Here is a 16,912-nt window from a genome sequence, read left to right as displayed (position 1 = left end):
TTTATCCGAACCTGGTAGTAATAGATCCTGCTAAACAAGGATGCTTTGACTTCATGATTTTCTAGTAGCAAATTCAAGGCATCTACCCCCTTCCTGCTCACGGGGGTGGGGGTGGAGGGGCCGCCACACTGGAGGTGTCGAGGTTGCCCCAGTGCTTGGAGCGGGATGGCTGAACGCGCGTTATCGGAATGTTTCTGGCAGCGCTTTAAAGAACCCGAGGGTATTATGCTAAGTGAAGTAAGTCAGTCAGAGAAAGACAGATACCATACGCTTTCACTCCTCTGTGGATCCTGAGAAACTTATCAGAAGACCTTGGGGGAGGGGAAGGGGAAAAAGAAAAGTTACAGAGAGGGAGGGAGGCAAACCACAAGAGACTCTTAAAAACTGAGAATAAACTGAGGGTGGATGGGGGGGTGGGAGGGAGGGGAAAGTGGGTGAGGGGCACTGAGGAGGGCCCTTGTTGGGATGAGCACTGGGTGTGGTATGGAAGCCAATTTGACAATAAATTATATAGCAAGGAAGGAAGGGAGGGAGGGAGGAAGGAAGGACGGTCTGCATAATTCTGTGGGAAAAATTGGAACTTATCCAGAACCCCAGGGCAAGAAAAATAATCTTCCTCGGATCGATATCCACTCTGTCCTTCCCAGAAGCAGACACACCGATGTGAGGAGGGGGGAAGGTGTGCGTCCCATCCCGAATCCTTCCCCGTTTCCAGACCCTTCCGTTGCTGTCACCAGATCTAGTCTACAGGTGAGGAAGCTGCTTGGTGCTTTGCAGATGTCTCGTTTTCTTTCATTTTGTTTTGTACACCAGCCCCTTTTCTGATGGTTATTGAATGTCTACAGCGAGGAAGGCCACAGATGGAATTGGTTCCTTGGTCAACGACTACCGCGTGCCAGAGTTGACACACAGAATTTGATGTGGTCCTGGCAGCAGCCTTGTGTGAGGGTGGGATTATTCCCCTGATAGATGGAGACTCAGAAGCTCAAGGAGGCCGGTTCCCTTGATTAAGGACACACAACCTTCAGGGGAAGAGCCCGGGCTGGAAACCAGAACAGGCCCCTGCTCCATGTTGAATTCTTCTGTTGCACCAACAGGACGGGGCCGGCAGGTCCCCAGCGACGGGGTCCCTCGTGTCCACTCCTCCTCCACCATTCCCCTGAGTACGTTTTGGGGCACCATCTGAGTGACCTCTGGTTGAGGAAAAACTGCAACGTCTTGGGGGTCCCAGGGCCTACCGTTGTTCCTAATACTTAGAAGAGGCTGCCCCACGAGTATCTACTGAGAGCGAATTTAAGAGAGCCAGCGATGGCCTGAACCCCCATGACCAACACCACAGGGTGCTGGCACCGCAGGCTTTCAGAGATGAAGACAGGTTTGTCCTCTTTCCGCGCAGAGTGAATGCCAGGCAAGAGGGGTCCCCACTTGTCCCGCCTGTCGTTCTGAAAATATTTCCATTCTTTAGTTCTAGCAGGATGACAAGGTTTCAGGGGCGCCCGGTACATCAAGGGTGAGGGGTTGAGCTTTACTGCTCTAAGTGGATTTACTGCAGCCACTTAGAGGGTGGGTGTCCAAGCACTTGCTGGCCTGAGGGCCCACTCGGATTCTGCCAGGTGGCTTCCAGAAGATTCTGTGGCAACTATGTATGGCCCATTCTTCTCTTGGGCTCTGTTAATTTCCTTGAGCCCCATTTAGTCTGATCCTCCAAGAAATCTGCATATGGTACAAATAAGAATGATTCTCATGCAGAGTACCTTTGGATCTCATTTCTGACTTAAAAGAAGACCCCATTCAAGCGTCTGTAAGAATGCCCATGTGCGTCCTACGCTTCCCTCTAGCACCTGCGTCTGAGTAAGATGTAGACAGAGCCTCGACGTACTGACTTTTCGTATATAATATACGTCGTATATTTAATGGTGTATAAATAGTAACTAGATATTTTAAATACTGTGTTATAAATTATGTATAATTTAGGTATAAATATATAATCTATGCAAATGCATAATTTATACATAAACTATAAGTAATGAATATATTGTCCTCCTTAATAATTGGAATGAAAGAAACTGAGAAAAGACAGACAAAACTAGGTGAAAATACAAGGCCTCCTGAATTCTACTCATAGACCACTATACGGAATATCTTTGTGTTTGTGCTTCAAACTTTCTGCGTAAAGTCATTTATACATTTATGTTTTTTCTAAAAATAATGGTTTACTGTAGTTTATAAAACATTTTATGCTGTCATTTTAATATATAACTGTCGATAACTCATACAATCAATCTTTCGTTGTTGACTTTTAGCTATTTTTCTTAATTTATTTTTAATGTTTACTTATTTTTGAAAGAGAGAGAGTGTGAGCAGGGGAGGGCAGAGAGAGCGAGGGAGACACAGAATCCTAAGCAGGCTCCAGGCTCCGAGCTGTCAGCACAAAGACTGCCACGGAGCTCGAACTCGTGAACAGCGAGATCATGACCTGAGCTGAAGTGAGACATTTAACCGAATGAGCCACCCAGGCACCCCAACTCTTAGCTATTTCTAACAATAGTGTAACAGAAATCCTTACAGCTAAATCTTTAATGGCATCCTTAATTATGTTCTTATGCTGAATTCTCGATCATTTAATGGCTGGCCCATACTTTTTGAAGGGTCTTAGCATACTTCTAGTAAATTTGTTCGGTAGCTAATAGTTGGAGAAAAATCCAGCAACCTTTGTTCTGCCCTGAGCAAGCCTATATGTGCAACTATAAAATCTGTCGAACTGCAACCTAGTTCTGTTAGACAATTAAATCGTCTTTGGTGTTAAGTAAAGCATCTTGATTAGAAAAGAGAATTATTTTCAGTAGCTCTGATGTTGGAAGATCTCTGCAATGACCGATGGAGTCATTCGAGGATAAGGAGAGCCGAATCTGCCCGACACGCTGTGGATGTTCAGCACGGGGTGGGATTGTGGGGAAAGTCTGATTCTTCTCGCCTTCGATGCTGTGCTCGAATGGCCAGGGGCTGGGAGCCCGGCTTGTTTTTTAACTGTCTCTGGTGCAGGGACCTGCAGGGAGAGTGTGTCCAAGCTCACAGCCAAGGTTTCCAAATTAACTGCAAACTCTCGAGTTTTTTAGAGGTCCGACTTTTTTGTTTGATTTTTCCATTTCAAATGGAACTTTTGTGTCTAAGAAGGATTTAGACACGGACACAAATGCTGCGGAAGAAGTCAAAATAGGATTGCTTTCTCAACGCTCAAGGACACACGCACATTTAATTCTAGATTACTGTGGCTGATGGGTTATCTTTTGCAAGATAAGAAGGGATGCACTTAGCTCCGAGCAAGAGCTACGTGACTGGCTCTTCAGTCACACTCTTTGGTCCTGCCTTGGCTCCCAGCCTCCCCTGACGATGAGATCGAGAACTGCACACAGGCACGTGTCTCTGGTTCCTCACTTCACTGTCGGGGGTTCTCCAGAGGCTTGTGGGAAGCTAATGTCCCAGCAGCATCACATCCAGAGGGTTGACATTCATAGAGTGCCTCCACTTTACTCAGATGTCACAGCGTCACGTGCACGCATCTGTGCACGCACACGTGTGTGCGTGCAGTTTTCTCACACTTGTACAGTTGTTTGGCCACCATCGTAACCAGTGTGCGGAGCGGCTCTGTCACCGAGACCCCCGGAGAGCCCGGCGCCTACCTTCTGGCTCATCGCCGCCTGACAACGACTACCTGTTCTCCATCTCTACTAGTTTGTTGTTTTGCGAACACTGTGGTGATGGAATCTAGGTGCAGCCTTTGAGACTGGCTCTTCCAGCCCGGTTCTCTGGAGAGTCACCCACAGTGTGAGCTGATAGCTGAGGAGCAGCCCAAGGTGAGGAGGGAGCCACAGTTCAACCAGTCCCCCAAATGCTGTGGGCATTTGCACGCAGGTGCCGATGTGAACCCGTCTTCTCTTCCCCCAGAGTGCAATTCCTGGGTCCCGTGGCAAGGGCACCTTTAGTGTTGAAAGATGCAGGCACACGTTTCTAGAGGGGCTGTGCCATTTCACATCCTTACCGGCCACGGGGGAACGATCCGGTCTCTCTGCGTCCTTGCCAGCATTTGGTGTTATCACTAGTTTTTACGGGCTCGGCCATCTGATAGGTGGGTACGGACAACTCACCGTGACTTTCATATGCACTTCCCTAAGGGTTAATAATGTCGACCACCTTTTCCTGGGCAGAAAATTGCCATCTGTGTATCCTCTCGAATGAAACGTCTGCTCCTACCTTTTGTCCATTTTCTAATTCGATAATTTGTCTTTCTGTCGAATGTTGAGAATTCCTTATATATTCGAGATGCCAGACCCTTGTTTATGTGGTTTTGCCAATATTTCCTCCCAGTCTGTGGCTTCACCTTTTCAACCTCTCCACGGGGGCTTCTGCTCAGCACGAGTTTTGAATTTTGGTGAAGCCCATTTTATTGATTTTCCTTTTTACGGGTTATGCTTTTGTCAAGCTGAAGAAGTCTTTGCCTCTCCCCAGGTCCTAAAGCTTTTCTCCTTTTGTCTCCTAAAAGCCCTTTTTAAAAAAAAATTTTTAATGTTTATTTTTGAGAGAGAAAGAGGAGGGGGCAGAGAGAGACACAGAATCTAAAGGACCTCCAGGCTCTGAGCTGTCAGCACAGAGCCCGACGTGGGGCTCGAACTCATAAACTGTGAGATCATGACCTGGGCCAAAGTCAGACGCTTAACCGACGGAGCCACCCGGGCACCCCTATGTCTTACGTTTAAGTTTGTGGTTCATTTTGAGTGAATTTTTGTATAAAGTGTGAGCTTTGGGTCCAGGTTCCCTTTTTTTCTTTCTTTTTCCTTTTTTTTCCTTTGGCTTATGACTGCTCAAGATACGGTTTTGTATCAGGGGCGTCTCTGCTCCCACTCCAGGGCTCTGGCTCCCCCCGTCCCCACCACCCGCCCACATCTCCCAAACCGTGAAATAGGAATTCAGGTGTCCGTCGTGCCTCCCTAAAGACAGATTCTGAAGAGCGAATTATGTCACAGATGTGAGAAGGGCAAAACGACTACATCTACTACAACTATCACAGTCCATCTCGGGTCACCTGCGTCCAGGTAACCTAGTCCTTGTACCTACTGAGGTGGTGTGTTTTGGGTTTCGGAACCTTCCCTCCAGCCCGTTGGAGAAGCCTCGGAGGCCCAGCTTGCACGCGCCCCCAACAGCCATTCGTACACAGTCAGAGTGGGTAACCCTGAGAGTATGAGCATGTCTGAATATATAGAGCGGCAGACCAGGTCCCCTGTGATTTGAGCAAAGGGAAGGAGCCGTGCACCCATGACCCGGTGGGTTTCTCCCGACAGCACCCGCGCCCCACGACCGGGAAGGCAGGGATGTGTCAAGAATGCTGTGTCTGAGCCACAGCCCGTGGCATATGGATACCTTGGTGTTTCTGACATCCTAAACTTTCTCTTGAGCCCGCTTTCCCGCCACCTCCTGGACTATTTATTTTCTTTTTGCAGGAAACCCCTTTAATGGCTCATTTGTGCTCACAAGCCCGAGTCTCTCTCTTCTGTGCTTCCCTCTGGGGTTTCCCTCCAGTCAGACCCCCACGCGCCTTTCTCCACAGAAACTGCCTTGTCAGAGTCACCGATGACCTCTGTGTGGCCGAATCCAGCGGTTAGCTCCTGGCCCTCTTCCGTCTGGCTCCGTGAACACACTGGACGGTTGACCAGCCGTCCGTGCTCCCCCTCTTTAACACACAGCCCCTTCTTCACGTGGTCCCAAGACATCACATTCTGCTCGGCCTTCCCCAGACTCACTCCTCTCCTCGGCTCGTGGCTGCTGTTCCTCTACCCCAGGCTCCCTAATGTGGAAATGCCCCAGAGCTCACTCGTCCGTCTTCTTCTCAACCTGTTCTCCCCTCCTTGGATGATCTAACCCAGACTCCTGGCATTAGATGACATCTACACACCATCAATTTCCAGACTGATTTCTCTCGTCCAGACTTCTGGCCTCCCCTCCAGACTTGTGTATCTGCTCGGCATCTCCATCTGGATGTCTAGGCGATACCTCACACTCGTATATCTGAATCTGAGTCCCTGATCCGTCCCCACCCCAAACTCTCTTACCCTTCAGCCTCCCTCATCTCCGCTGATGACAATTCAGGTCTTTCTGTTGCTCAGGCCAAAAATCTTGTAGTCATCGTGCAACCCTTTCTTTCTCGCACATCCCCTGCCTGATCCATTGAGTAAATCCTATTCACTCGACCTTCAACATACATGTAGACTCCTACTACTTCTCGTTATTTCCATTGCCACTACCCTGACCCAGCCACCGGCATCCTGCACTGGTCTCCCTGCCTCTACTCTTGCTCCCCTATAGTCCAGTCTCAACACGATGGCAGGAGCAAGCCTGTTACAATGTAAGTCGTATCTTGCTTCTCAGCTCAAAGTTTGTCAATCCTCCCTACTTCACCGAGAGTGAAAGCTAAAGTCCTTCAAAGGGCCAACATGGCCCCACGTGGCCTGCCCCTGCCTCCCTGAACTAGCTTCCTACTGCTCACCCCTTGGTTCACTCTGTTGTGGCCAACTGGTCTCCCTGCTGTTCTGTGAGCACAGCAAGGCCTCCCTTGTCTTAGGGACGTTACACTGGGTATTCCCTTTGCCTGAAATACCCTTTCCCCGGGAGTCTCCATGTATCATTCCCTCACCTCTTTAAAACCTGGGCTCAAGTGTGATCTTTCTTAACGAGAACTATTACACGATTTAAACTAGAGCACTATTCAGATTTCAACTCGTGCCCCCCAAATTCCTCTTCCTGTTCTTCCTTATCCTAGTCTTTTATCCAAAGCATTATCACCTTCTAATATACTGAGTGACTTTTTTATTATTGTCTTAGGGAGAGAGAGAGAGAGAGAGAGAGAGAGAGAAGGAGAAGTGGAAGGGGAAGGGGAAGAGAGAGAGAGAGTCCCAATCAGGCTTCATGCTCAGTGCAGAGCCCAATGCGGGGCTTGATCTCACTACTATGAGATCATGACTTGAGCCCAAATCAAGAGTCGAACACTCAAGGGACTGAGCCACCCAAGCACTCCTATACCCGGTGATTTTTAAGTTTATTGTGTTGTTCTTATTATTTGACTTCACCTTCAGCTTCTAGAATATTCAGTTCCCTGAAGGCAGCAATCATTGTCATTTTTGTTCCCTGCTGTATCCTATGCGTTCAATATATATGATCCTCCTTAATAATATAGATGAAAGAAAAATGAGAAAAGACGGGCATAAATTGGCAAAAATAAGGCCTCTTGAATTCCACCCCCAGACCAACAGAATACCTTTGTGATGTGTTTGCTGGATAAATAAATCACCACCAACAACAGGTTGTTCTTTTTGTGCTTTCTAATCTGACCACGTGGGACTAAATGCCTCCAAATTTCAGTCCGTTCCTGTCCATCTATCTGCACCTGAGATCCACTTACCTTGGCTCTTACCTCTTAGCTGTTGGGGATATTCCAGAATAGTGACAAGCCGTGTGAGCAGCAGCTGGGGAACACCAACAGAGGAAATCTGTGACCCGGAGTGATTCTCGTGGAGAGATGGCTGTCCGTACGGCACACCTCGGAGCCAGCAGGCCCGCACTTGGCTTTTCTGTCCCCAAGACTTGGTTGGTAGGGCCTGACAGCACATATCAGAAGGCACAGACCTGCACTCAAGGCCAGGAGCAACAACAAAGTCCACCTTCAGATTATTCTGTGAGCGTGTAAGTTCCCTTCTCCCTTCTCCAAGAAGATTTTGATCACGTAGAGGTTGGAGAAGGGGCTCTTGGTGTCTTGAGAATGTATGTATTTAACTAATATTAACTGAGCACTGACTGTGGTCTCAAATGATGGGGCTGTGGTGGTGTAAGATAAAAATCCCTGACCCATGGGATATATTCTGGTATATTATCCTGTGTAGAACAAGTAAATTAACAAATATACAAATAAATACGTTTCAGATAACGGTAGACATAGTGAGATGGGAAACTATTCATGAGTAGTTATGAGCACAGAAAGAAAGTGTGGAAACATCAAAAACAATTTCTTACCAACTTTAAAATATAAACAAAGTTGATCGTACCTGTTGCTGACTTTGATCTTTGTTCTGGAGTCTGTGGCAAGCAGGTGTGTGTGTGTGTGTGTGTGTGTGTGTGTGCACGTGTGTGCACGCATACACGTACACACCTGAGAACCCAACCATGGAAGGATAAGCATTTTGATAGTTGCTCAATACAATTATACCAGGATCGGAAGACCAAGGGCCTTGTTCTTAAAGGTAGGGGTTCTTTTTCTGTAACACATCCTCCCTCCAGACTAACAATGTCCTGTACACAGAAGACTGTCAGTGAGAATTTTTGATGGAAAGAATGAGTGTGAGCGTGCGTGCAGGAGGACAGGTAGGTAACCAAGTAGAAAATACATAAAGAAATAGCCTTGATCCTGCTTTGTACTTTAGAGTGGGGGTCAGGAAACTCTTCCTGTAAAGGGCTAGCAGTAAATATTTCAGGCTTTGTGGGCCACGTGGTCTCTATTGCAACTCCTCAGCTCTGCGACTGCGGTAAGAAAGCCACCACAGACGACACGCATCCACACGAGTGTGACTGCATCCCGAAAACGGTTCACCAGACGGGCAGAGAGCGGACGGTAGCGGCCGACCACTTGAGATGAGTGCCATTTTGTATGGCGATTGAAGAGAGGCAAATGATGTGTAAGGACACAAGCCAAACCTATAAAGACATCGGAGCCTCTGAGGCACGTAGAGAGTGCATCACCAGGGGAGTAACCTCATTGCCACGAGGCTTCTGAAAGCCACCAACAGCGAGGTCTCCGGCCTGGCTGGACTTTTACTAGGACGTTACGTTGCGCTCCTCTGCACAATAAAGTTCAAGGAATGTTGAATAGATAGGATTGAAGGACCACGGAATGATTATTGTTCTGAAGTAGGCTTGTCAAGGTAGCTCAAGATGGTTTGCCTGGGTTGGCCGACCGCAGATGGCAGGCCAGTCAACCCGGGGCCCGTTTCTGTACGGGCGGTCAACAGAATGGTTTCTCAAAGGGTTGTAAAAGAGGAGGAGGAGGAGGGGAAGAAGGGCGGGGATGAGGACAGAGGACAGAGGGTCACAGAGATCACAATGTGACCCCCCAGAGCCTACACTATGATCTGGCACTTGCAGAAGTTTGCCGACCCCCGGCTGCAGAACGGAAAGACCATGGTGACAGAAGAAACCGAGTCTGTAGAATGACGAGGCGCTCACTCTCAACAACGTGAATAGGCCAGGCCATTCTAGGAGGGTGTAGGCCCGGGCAACGCCTTCGCAGTTGTGCCACCTGTCACCTACGGTGTCTTCACGTCCCGTGTCCCAGTGTGGGGCCTAGTATGTCTGCACGGGCTGCCCTGTCCCAGGGCACGGTGTGTGCGGTCCCATCCCAGGAGGCAGTGACGAGGCCCTGGGTCTCTGTTTCCTGTCTAAAGAAGCTGGTCCATTCAGAGAACTCTGTGTTTTTTTCAAGGATAGAGTTTTGTGAACCTCGGCCATTTGCCACTGCCGTGGGTACAAAGAAAGCGCTTCCCCGAAGAATATGATTTGCGTCCACACTTTGCGTTTGGTAGGAGTAGATTTTCTGTCGTCCGTCATTGAAAACAGCTCTCTGTAGGGGCGCCTGGGTGGCACAGTTGGTTAAGCGTCCGACTTCAGCCAGGTCACGATCTCGCGGTCCGTGAGTTCGAGCCCCGCGTCAGGCTCTGGGCTGATGGCTCGGAGCCTGGAGCCTGTTTCCGATTCTGCCCCTCCCCCGTTCATGCTCGGTCTCTCTCTGTCCCCCCAAAAAACAAACAAACAAACAAACAAACAAACAAAACGTTGAAAACAGCTCTCTGTAACTGAGCACAAGGTTGCAAACACATCCGGACAGAGAATGTGAGACTCTGTGACTCATCAGTGTCATTAATTTCCAAGGTGCCCTCACTGGCTCCCCCTGCAGGCGGGGCTTCAGATGCAGAGAAATGGTTGCAGATAGGCGTGTTTGTAGGAAATGTTCTAATATCTGACACCATAGTAAATTTGTTTTAAAAATACAAACTAAGGGGCGCATGCGTGGTTCAGTCAGTTAAGCGTCCAAGTTTGGCTTAGGTCATGATCTCATGGCTCGTGAGTTTGAACCCCGTGTCAGGCTCTGTGCTGACGGCTCGGAGCCCGGAGCCTGCTTTGGATTCTGTGTCTCCCTCTCTCTCTGCCCCTCCCCTGCTCATACACTCTCTCTCTCAAAAATAAATAAACATGAAAAAAAAATAAATATTTTTATTTATTTAATATATTAATTTATACATTAATTAATACATTATTTGTTTATTTTAAAAATTATTTATTTATTTATTTAAATACATGCTGCTTGATTTTGTCAGAACCTAAAACTGCCCTGAAAAAAAAGACCACTAAAAACAGTACATCCATGTTTGAGCCCACCTTCCAGAGAATTCTATACATGATGGACCACTGTGGTTAAAAAATGCCCACAGCTTCTAACATGTGGCGTTTGAATGTTCACTCTGTATTGTCGTGCACCACCCTGGTGTTGTTGGATTACACAATTATTTCCCCTTTTGAAGCATAAGTGAATTAATTCCTGTGGGCTTCCTGTACTTACTGAGCAATGTCTGGGGGATGAGGACAAAGAGGTGTGACACCAAGAGGGGTCAGAGGCCTGGTCTCTCTCTCAGGAGCAGCTGGGAAGAAATACAAGTCAAAAGGGACGGCTGGATGGAACCGACATCATGAAATCACAAACCCCAGTGCACACGTGGACGTCGGGTCTTGGGATCCTGAGGCTGGAGCAAAGCTAAGGGCTGGAGCACTGCCGGGGGGTGGGGCGGGGGGGGCGTCTGATGGTGGTGTGGGGGGGTCTAATGGCGGTGTGGGGGTCTCATGGCAGTGTATAGTGGTCTGATGGTAGTGTGTGTGGGTGTGATGGTGATGTGGAGGGTCTGATGGCAGTATAGGGGGTCTGATGGCAGTGTGGGGGGTCTGATGGCAGTATGGGGGGTCTGATGGCAGTGTGTGGGGTCTGATGGCAGTATGGGGGGTCTGATGGCGGTGTGGGGGGTCTGATGGCAGTATGGGGGGTCTGATGGCGGTGTGGGGGGATCTAATGGTGTCGGGGTCTGATGACGGTGTGTGAGGGTCTAATGGTGGTGTAGGAGATCTGATGGCAGTGTGGGGGGTCTGATGGCAGTGTGTGGGGGTCTAATGGTGGTGTGGGGGGTCTGATGGCAGTGTGGGGGGACTGATGGCAGTGTGTGGGGGTCTGATGGCAGTGTGGGAGGTCTGATGGCAGTGTGTGGGGGTCTGATGGCGGTGTGGGGGGGTCTAATGGCGGTGTGGGGGGGTCTCATGGCAGTGTATAGTGGTCTGATGGTAGTGTGTGTGGGTCTGATGGTGGTGTGGAGGGTCTGATGGCAGTATAGGGGGTCTGATGGCAGTGTGTGGGGTCTGATGGCAGTGTGTGGGGTCTGATGGCAGTGTGTGGGGTCTGATGGCAGTTGGAGGGTCTGATGGCAGTGTGGGGGGATCTAATGGTGTGGGGGTCTGATGACGGTGTGTGAGGGTCTAATGGTGGTGTAGGGGATCTGATGGCAGTGTGGGGGGGGTCTGATGGCAGTGTGTGGGGGTCTGATGGTGGTGTGGGGGATATGATGGCAGTGTGGGGGGAATCTAATGGTGTGGGGGGTCTGATGACGGTGTGTGAGGGTCTAATGGTGGTGTAGGGGATCTGATGGCAGTGTGCGGGGGTCTGATGGCAGTGTGTGGGGGTCTGATGGTGGTGTGGGGGATATGATGGCAGTGTGGGGGGAACCTAATGGTGTGGGGGGTCTGATGACGGTGTGTGAGGGTCTAATGGTGGTGTAGGGGATCTGATGGCAGTGTGCGGGGGTCTGATGGCAGTGTGTGGGGGTCTGATGGTGGTGTGGGGGATATGATGGCAGTGTGGGGGGAATCTAATGGTGTGGGGGGTCTGATGACGGTGTGTGAGGGTCTAATGGTGGTGTAGGAGATCTGATGGCAGTGTGCGGGGGTCTGATGGTGGTGTGGGGGGTCTGATGGCAGTGTGTGGGGGTCTGATGGGTTGTGTGGGGGTCTGGTGGCAGTGTGCAGGGGTCTGATGGCAGTGTTGGGGGTCTGATGGCAGTGTGGGGGGTCTGATGGCAGTGTGGGGGGGTCTGATGGGTTGTGTGGGGGGTCTGATGATGGTGTGTGGGGGTCTGATGGCGGTGTGTGGGGGTCTGATGGCGGTGTGTGGGGGTCTGATGGCGGTGTGTGGGGTCTGATGGCGGTGTGTGGGGGTCTGATGGCGGTGTGGGAGGTCTGATGGCAGTGTATAGTGGTCTGATGGTAGTGTGTGTGGGTCTGATGGTGGTGTGGAGGGTCTGATGGCAGTATAGGGGGTCTGATGGCAGTGTGTGGCGTCTGATGGCAGTGTGTGGGGTCTGATGGCAGTATGGGGGGTCTGATGGCAGTGTGGGGGGATCTAATGGTGTGGGGGTCTGATGACGGTGTGTGAGGGTCTAATGGTGGTGTAGGGGATCTGATGGCAGTGTGGGGGGTCTGATGGCAGTGTGGGGGGATCTAATGGTGTGGGGGTCTGATGACGGTGTGTGAGGGTCTAATGGTGGTGTAGGGGATCTGATGGCAGTGTGGGGGGTCTGATGGCAGTGTGTGGGGATCTGATGGTAGTGTGGGGGAATCTAATGGTGTGGGGGGTCTGATGACGTTGTGTGAGGGTCTAATGGTGGTGTAGGGGATCTGATGGCAGTGTGCGGGGGTGTGATGGCGGTGTGGGGGGTCTGATGTCAGTGTGTGGGGGTCTGATGGCGGTGTGGGGGGGTCTGATGGTGGTATGTGGGGGTCTGATGGCGGTGTGTGGGGTCTGATGGCGGTGTGGGGGGGTGTGATGGCAGTATGGGGGGTCTGATGGCAATGTGTGGCGGTCTGATGGCGGTGTGAGGGGTCTGATGGTGGTGTGTGTGGGTCTGATGGTGGTGTGGGGGGTTCTGAAGGTGGTTTGGGGGGGTCTGATGGCAGCAAGGCCTGGGAGGGAGGGAGGCTTGCTGGGGGCACTGGCTGCACCTGCACTCGCCCTGCTCCAGCTCCCTACATGCCCCGCCGAAAGAACATCTTTCTGGCTCTTCTCTGTTTGTTTTCTTTAGTTGATCTGCCCTTTGTATGGCTCATAGATGTACTCTTGTGGAGGCCAAGCCCTTATTCTCCATCTGCCTGACCTGACTTGGGACACTCACCATCTCCTTTGTGCGGGATTAGCGGGCACGTTCACAGCCAGTCTTTCTCTGTGCTTCTGTGTCGCTGGCAGGATCCCAGCTGTGCCCTTGTCTTCACCTCCATGTATCCTGGGACGGATCTAAGCCCGTGGTGGGTTAGCGATAGCCCAGCATGTGCCCTGCACCCCAGCCCCAGGCTCTGAGTCAGGAGACAGCTGCTGGGAAAAAATGCATATTTGGGATGCGAGCATGACCTTTTCCTTCCTGGGCTGAGCGCAGTGCTGGGACTTAGTGTCACTGTCTTGAAACCATGAAGGAAATCCAAAGGCATTTCAGCAAAGCCAACCAGGGGCCCTGATTGAGCTGTGAGCTGTTGAGTTACCGACCTTGGAACCACCCAGCCCCCAGGCTTCTTATGTGAAATACCAAATCCCAGCTTTTTGAACTCTTTTTCACCAGATCTTCTGTTGCCTGTAACTGAGAATATCCCACCAACACATAACTTGAACAAGAGAGGTGACTGATTGAAGATCCCCCATGTGGTAGAGACAGAACTGGGCAGTGTCGTTTAACACAGGACATTCGTGGGGCGCCTGGGTGGCTCAGTTGGTTAAGTGTCCAACTTTGGCTCAGGTCACAATCTCCCCCGCCATGGTTTGTGGGTTCTAACCCCACGTCGGGCTCTGTGCTGACAGCTCAGAGCCTGGAGCCTGCTTCAGATTCTGTCTCCCTCTGTCTCTGCCTCTCCCCTGCTCATGCTCTGTCTCTCTCTGTCTCAAAAAAAAAAAAAAAAAATTAAAACAACAACAACAGGACATTCGTGTTTTAATGTACTATAATGACAGCATGGTTGGTCCACATCCCACAGAGCGAGTGAAAATTCCAGTTGTTTGACAGCTACAAAACAGGCAGAAATGTTGGTAATTGCTGAAGACCAAAAGAAGTCAGTTTTTTGTTTTGTTTTTACCGTCTCTTAACTCAGAGCCTTGCAACAGGACACTTGCTGTACCTGAAAGTTCGGTATATGCCTGTGAATCTGGCATGAGGGGGACAGACAGGTGGTGGAAAGAAAGGTGTGTTTTCTTTTCTCCTTTGTCATTAGCTTGGGCTGCTGTGTGGTCATGTCAGCTGTAGCCGGCAATAAGGCTCGACCTTACGTTCCTGGTTTGAATCTGAGTACTCACTGACCCAGTTTGGGCAGAAAAGAACACGTGGAAATCAAACTTGGAATTAGGTCACGAGTCTCATGACGCTGACAGACGTCTTACCTTTTTGATACGGGCCGATCTCGCAGAAACATGTTTGCGTCATCGGACCGCAAATTCAGAACTGGCATTAGGTCCGACAATGGCTGACGACAGTTTTGCTTAGCATATTTAAAGCGGAATCATTATACATTCTGAAATTAATATTTCCATGGCAATGTCAGCATAGCCACCTCATGCAAAAGTCATCACTCATGGATTGTTGCTGTTTGCATCTTAATTTAAACGTGTGGACCTAACAATAGGGCCGGATTAAGCATTTTTAGGAATACCTTCGTATCAAAATACCTTTCTCTGGTGGATTCATGTATTTTAATGCCAGGGTTATCTCAGGCTTTGATTTGTTTCAGAAGGCCGACCAAAAATAGGATTTAAAAAGAGTGATCATCAAAATGGCAATGATGCACCCGTCTTTGCACCCCCGTGTTTGAGCACACCGAGGGGTGCGTTGAAAGGAACGGGGAGGCGGAAGAAGCTTTGAAGTATGCACATGGCCATGATCTAGCTGGTAGCGGTCATCTTAGCTTTTAGGAAGGCAAAGGGGAGAGCTCATCAGACCATGGTTCCAATGCCACAGCGGGTGTTTATGTGCAGCAGCTTGTAGGGCCAGGTCACCCGAATCAGAAAGCTGGGAAGAGAAAGGAGGGCTCTGAACTAGGCAGTTCTTCCCGTCTTGTTGTGCGGCTGCTTCTCCGGTGTAGAGAAAACGTGGGCTGACCCGTGACAGGTGATGGCAGGTGTGGAAAGGCCCCCCTCTGACCTCAGCCCTCTGGGATCTCTTTTTTTTTATTTTTTATTAAAAACAGTTTTTTAACGTTTATCCATTTTTGAGAGACAGAGAGACAGAGACAGAGCATGCATGGGGGAGGGGCAGAGAGAGAGGGAGACACAGCATCTGAAGCAGGCTCCAGGCTCCCTGGCTGTCAGCACAGAGCCCGACACGGAGGTCAAACCCACGAACCGTGAGATCATGACCTGAGCCAAAGTCAGACGCTTAACGCACTGAGCCACTCAGGCGCCCCAACCCTCTGGGATTTCTCACTATGCATTCTAGCCTTCTCATGGAATGTGTGGTCTGAATCAAATTTTGGGATTTCATTGTATTTTCTTGTCTTATTCTCAAATTATTTCTCATTTTATTATTATATAATTTTTAAAGCTGCTGGTTAATTTTTTAAAAAATTATTACAGTGTGGGAGGAGAGGCCCTGTTTTGTCCTCTTTGAGGCTGAGGGCAGCCTCAGCACGTACCTGTATTTGGGCACCGATTGGCCAGGCTTCCATCCGAGCTTCTAGCTGAATACAAGCACTTCTAACAGGCAGTTAGATGACATATTTTCCTGTTGCAAAAGGAAATTGGTTTTGGACACACTCTGTAATTGTGCGTTTTCAAGTGAGAACTCCATGCTGTTTGTTAAAAGCCCCCTTTGGGTTAATTACCAAGCGCCTAAATGATATTTGATTATTTTGGAAGCAAAATAGGCATTAGGAGAGTGCTTCCGTGCCTGGAGACCAGTTGAGCGACGTTCCATTCTCTCATTTCGCTTTTGCTCTCGACACATCCTGAACCACATCTGCCTTCAAACAAACCATCACTGCGATACGGCAGAGAGCAGCACGGAACCCCCTTCCCAAGGCCAGACTTTAGGTCTTCGATGTACTTAAGACAGCGACACTCACATAACTCGCTTCTGCCCCTTTGTCCCGTCTCTGATACCTTCCCCCAAGCGCTCGCACGCTGGAGATAGTGACAGAATGGAACAGAGGTGGGTGTGCCTTTCTACATGTGGGCTGTCCCGTGGCTTGAGGGGGAGAGCGTGTCATGTGGCTCCTGCTTCTCCTCGCCTTTTTCCAGAGTGGCTCCTGCCGCCCGCGTTGGCGAAATCACCGGACACTTTCCATTTTGCCCCCTCCCTCTACGCCTGTGCACAGCTGTTGCCCATTTCCCCCCGAGCTGCCGTGTCTCCGTTTTGACCTGTGTTCTGCAGCCGGGAGAAATCTGCAGGGGCAACTCGGTGAGTGCTGCGAACCCCTTGGGAACGAAAGATGCCGTAGCAGCGAAATCCTGGAATTCAGTTTATGAAATGGCCTGAAGACTCTCCGTGACGCTGGGCCCGGGACGTCTGCCCTCTAAGCCTCGGAGGCAGATGGAGATTTGGGGACACCCAGGAGGAAACGTCCGCTTGTTTTCCGAGTTAGTGTAGCTCACTGATGACGTCGTAAGATCGCTGTCACCTAGGCGATGGAACATGTTGCTATGGGAACCTCAGATCTGTCTGATAACTGTGCTTCAAAATGTTGACAGTTGGAAAAGCCTCCTTTTTCTGTACAGCAAGCCAATAGGGGCGTGTGCACAGAGGGTGGGTTT

The 16,912-nt window shown here is 49.9% G+C and overlaps 1 long non-coding RNA gene across 1 annotated transcript; it reads right to left on the bottom strand.

Annotated features, from left to right (window-relative positions):
* Nucleotides 1–15,111: 15,111 nt before the first annotated feature.
* LOC122220590 lies at nt 15,112–16,698 on the bottom strand. The gene is made up of 3 exons (XR_006202946.1): nt 16,520–16,698; nt 15,796–15,884; nt 15,112–15,173 (listed from the first exon to the last, which is right to left on the bottom strand). It is a non-coding gene; the product is annotated as an uncharacterized LOC122220590 (long non-coding RNA).
* Nucleotides 16,699–16,912: the final 214 nt, after the last annotated feature.

The sequence above is a fragment of the Panthera leo genome, chromosome B2 (assembly GCF_018350215.1).
Source record: "Panthera leo isolate Ple1 chromosome B2, P.leo_Ple1_pat1.1, whole genome shotgun sequence".
NCBI lineage: Eukaryota > Metazoa > Chordata > Mammalia > Carnivora > Felidae > Panthera > Panthera leo.
The sequence above is the reverse complement of the archived record's forward strand: the minus strand, read 5'-3'. Positions and strand labels throughout refer to the sequence as shown.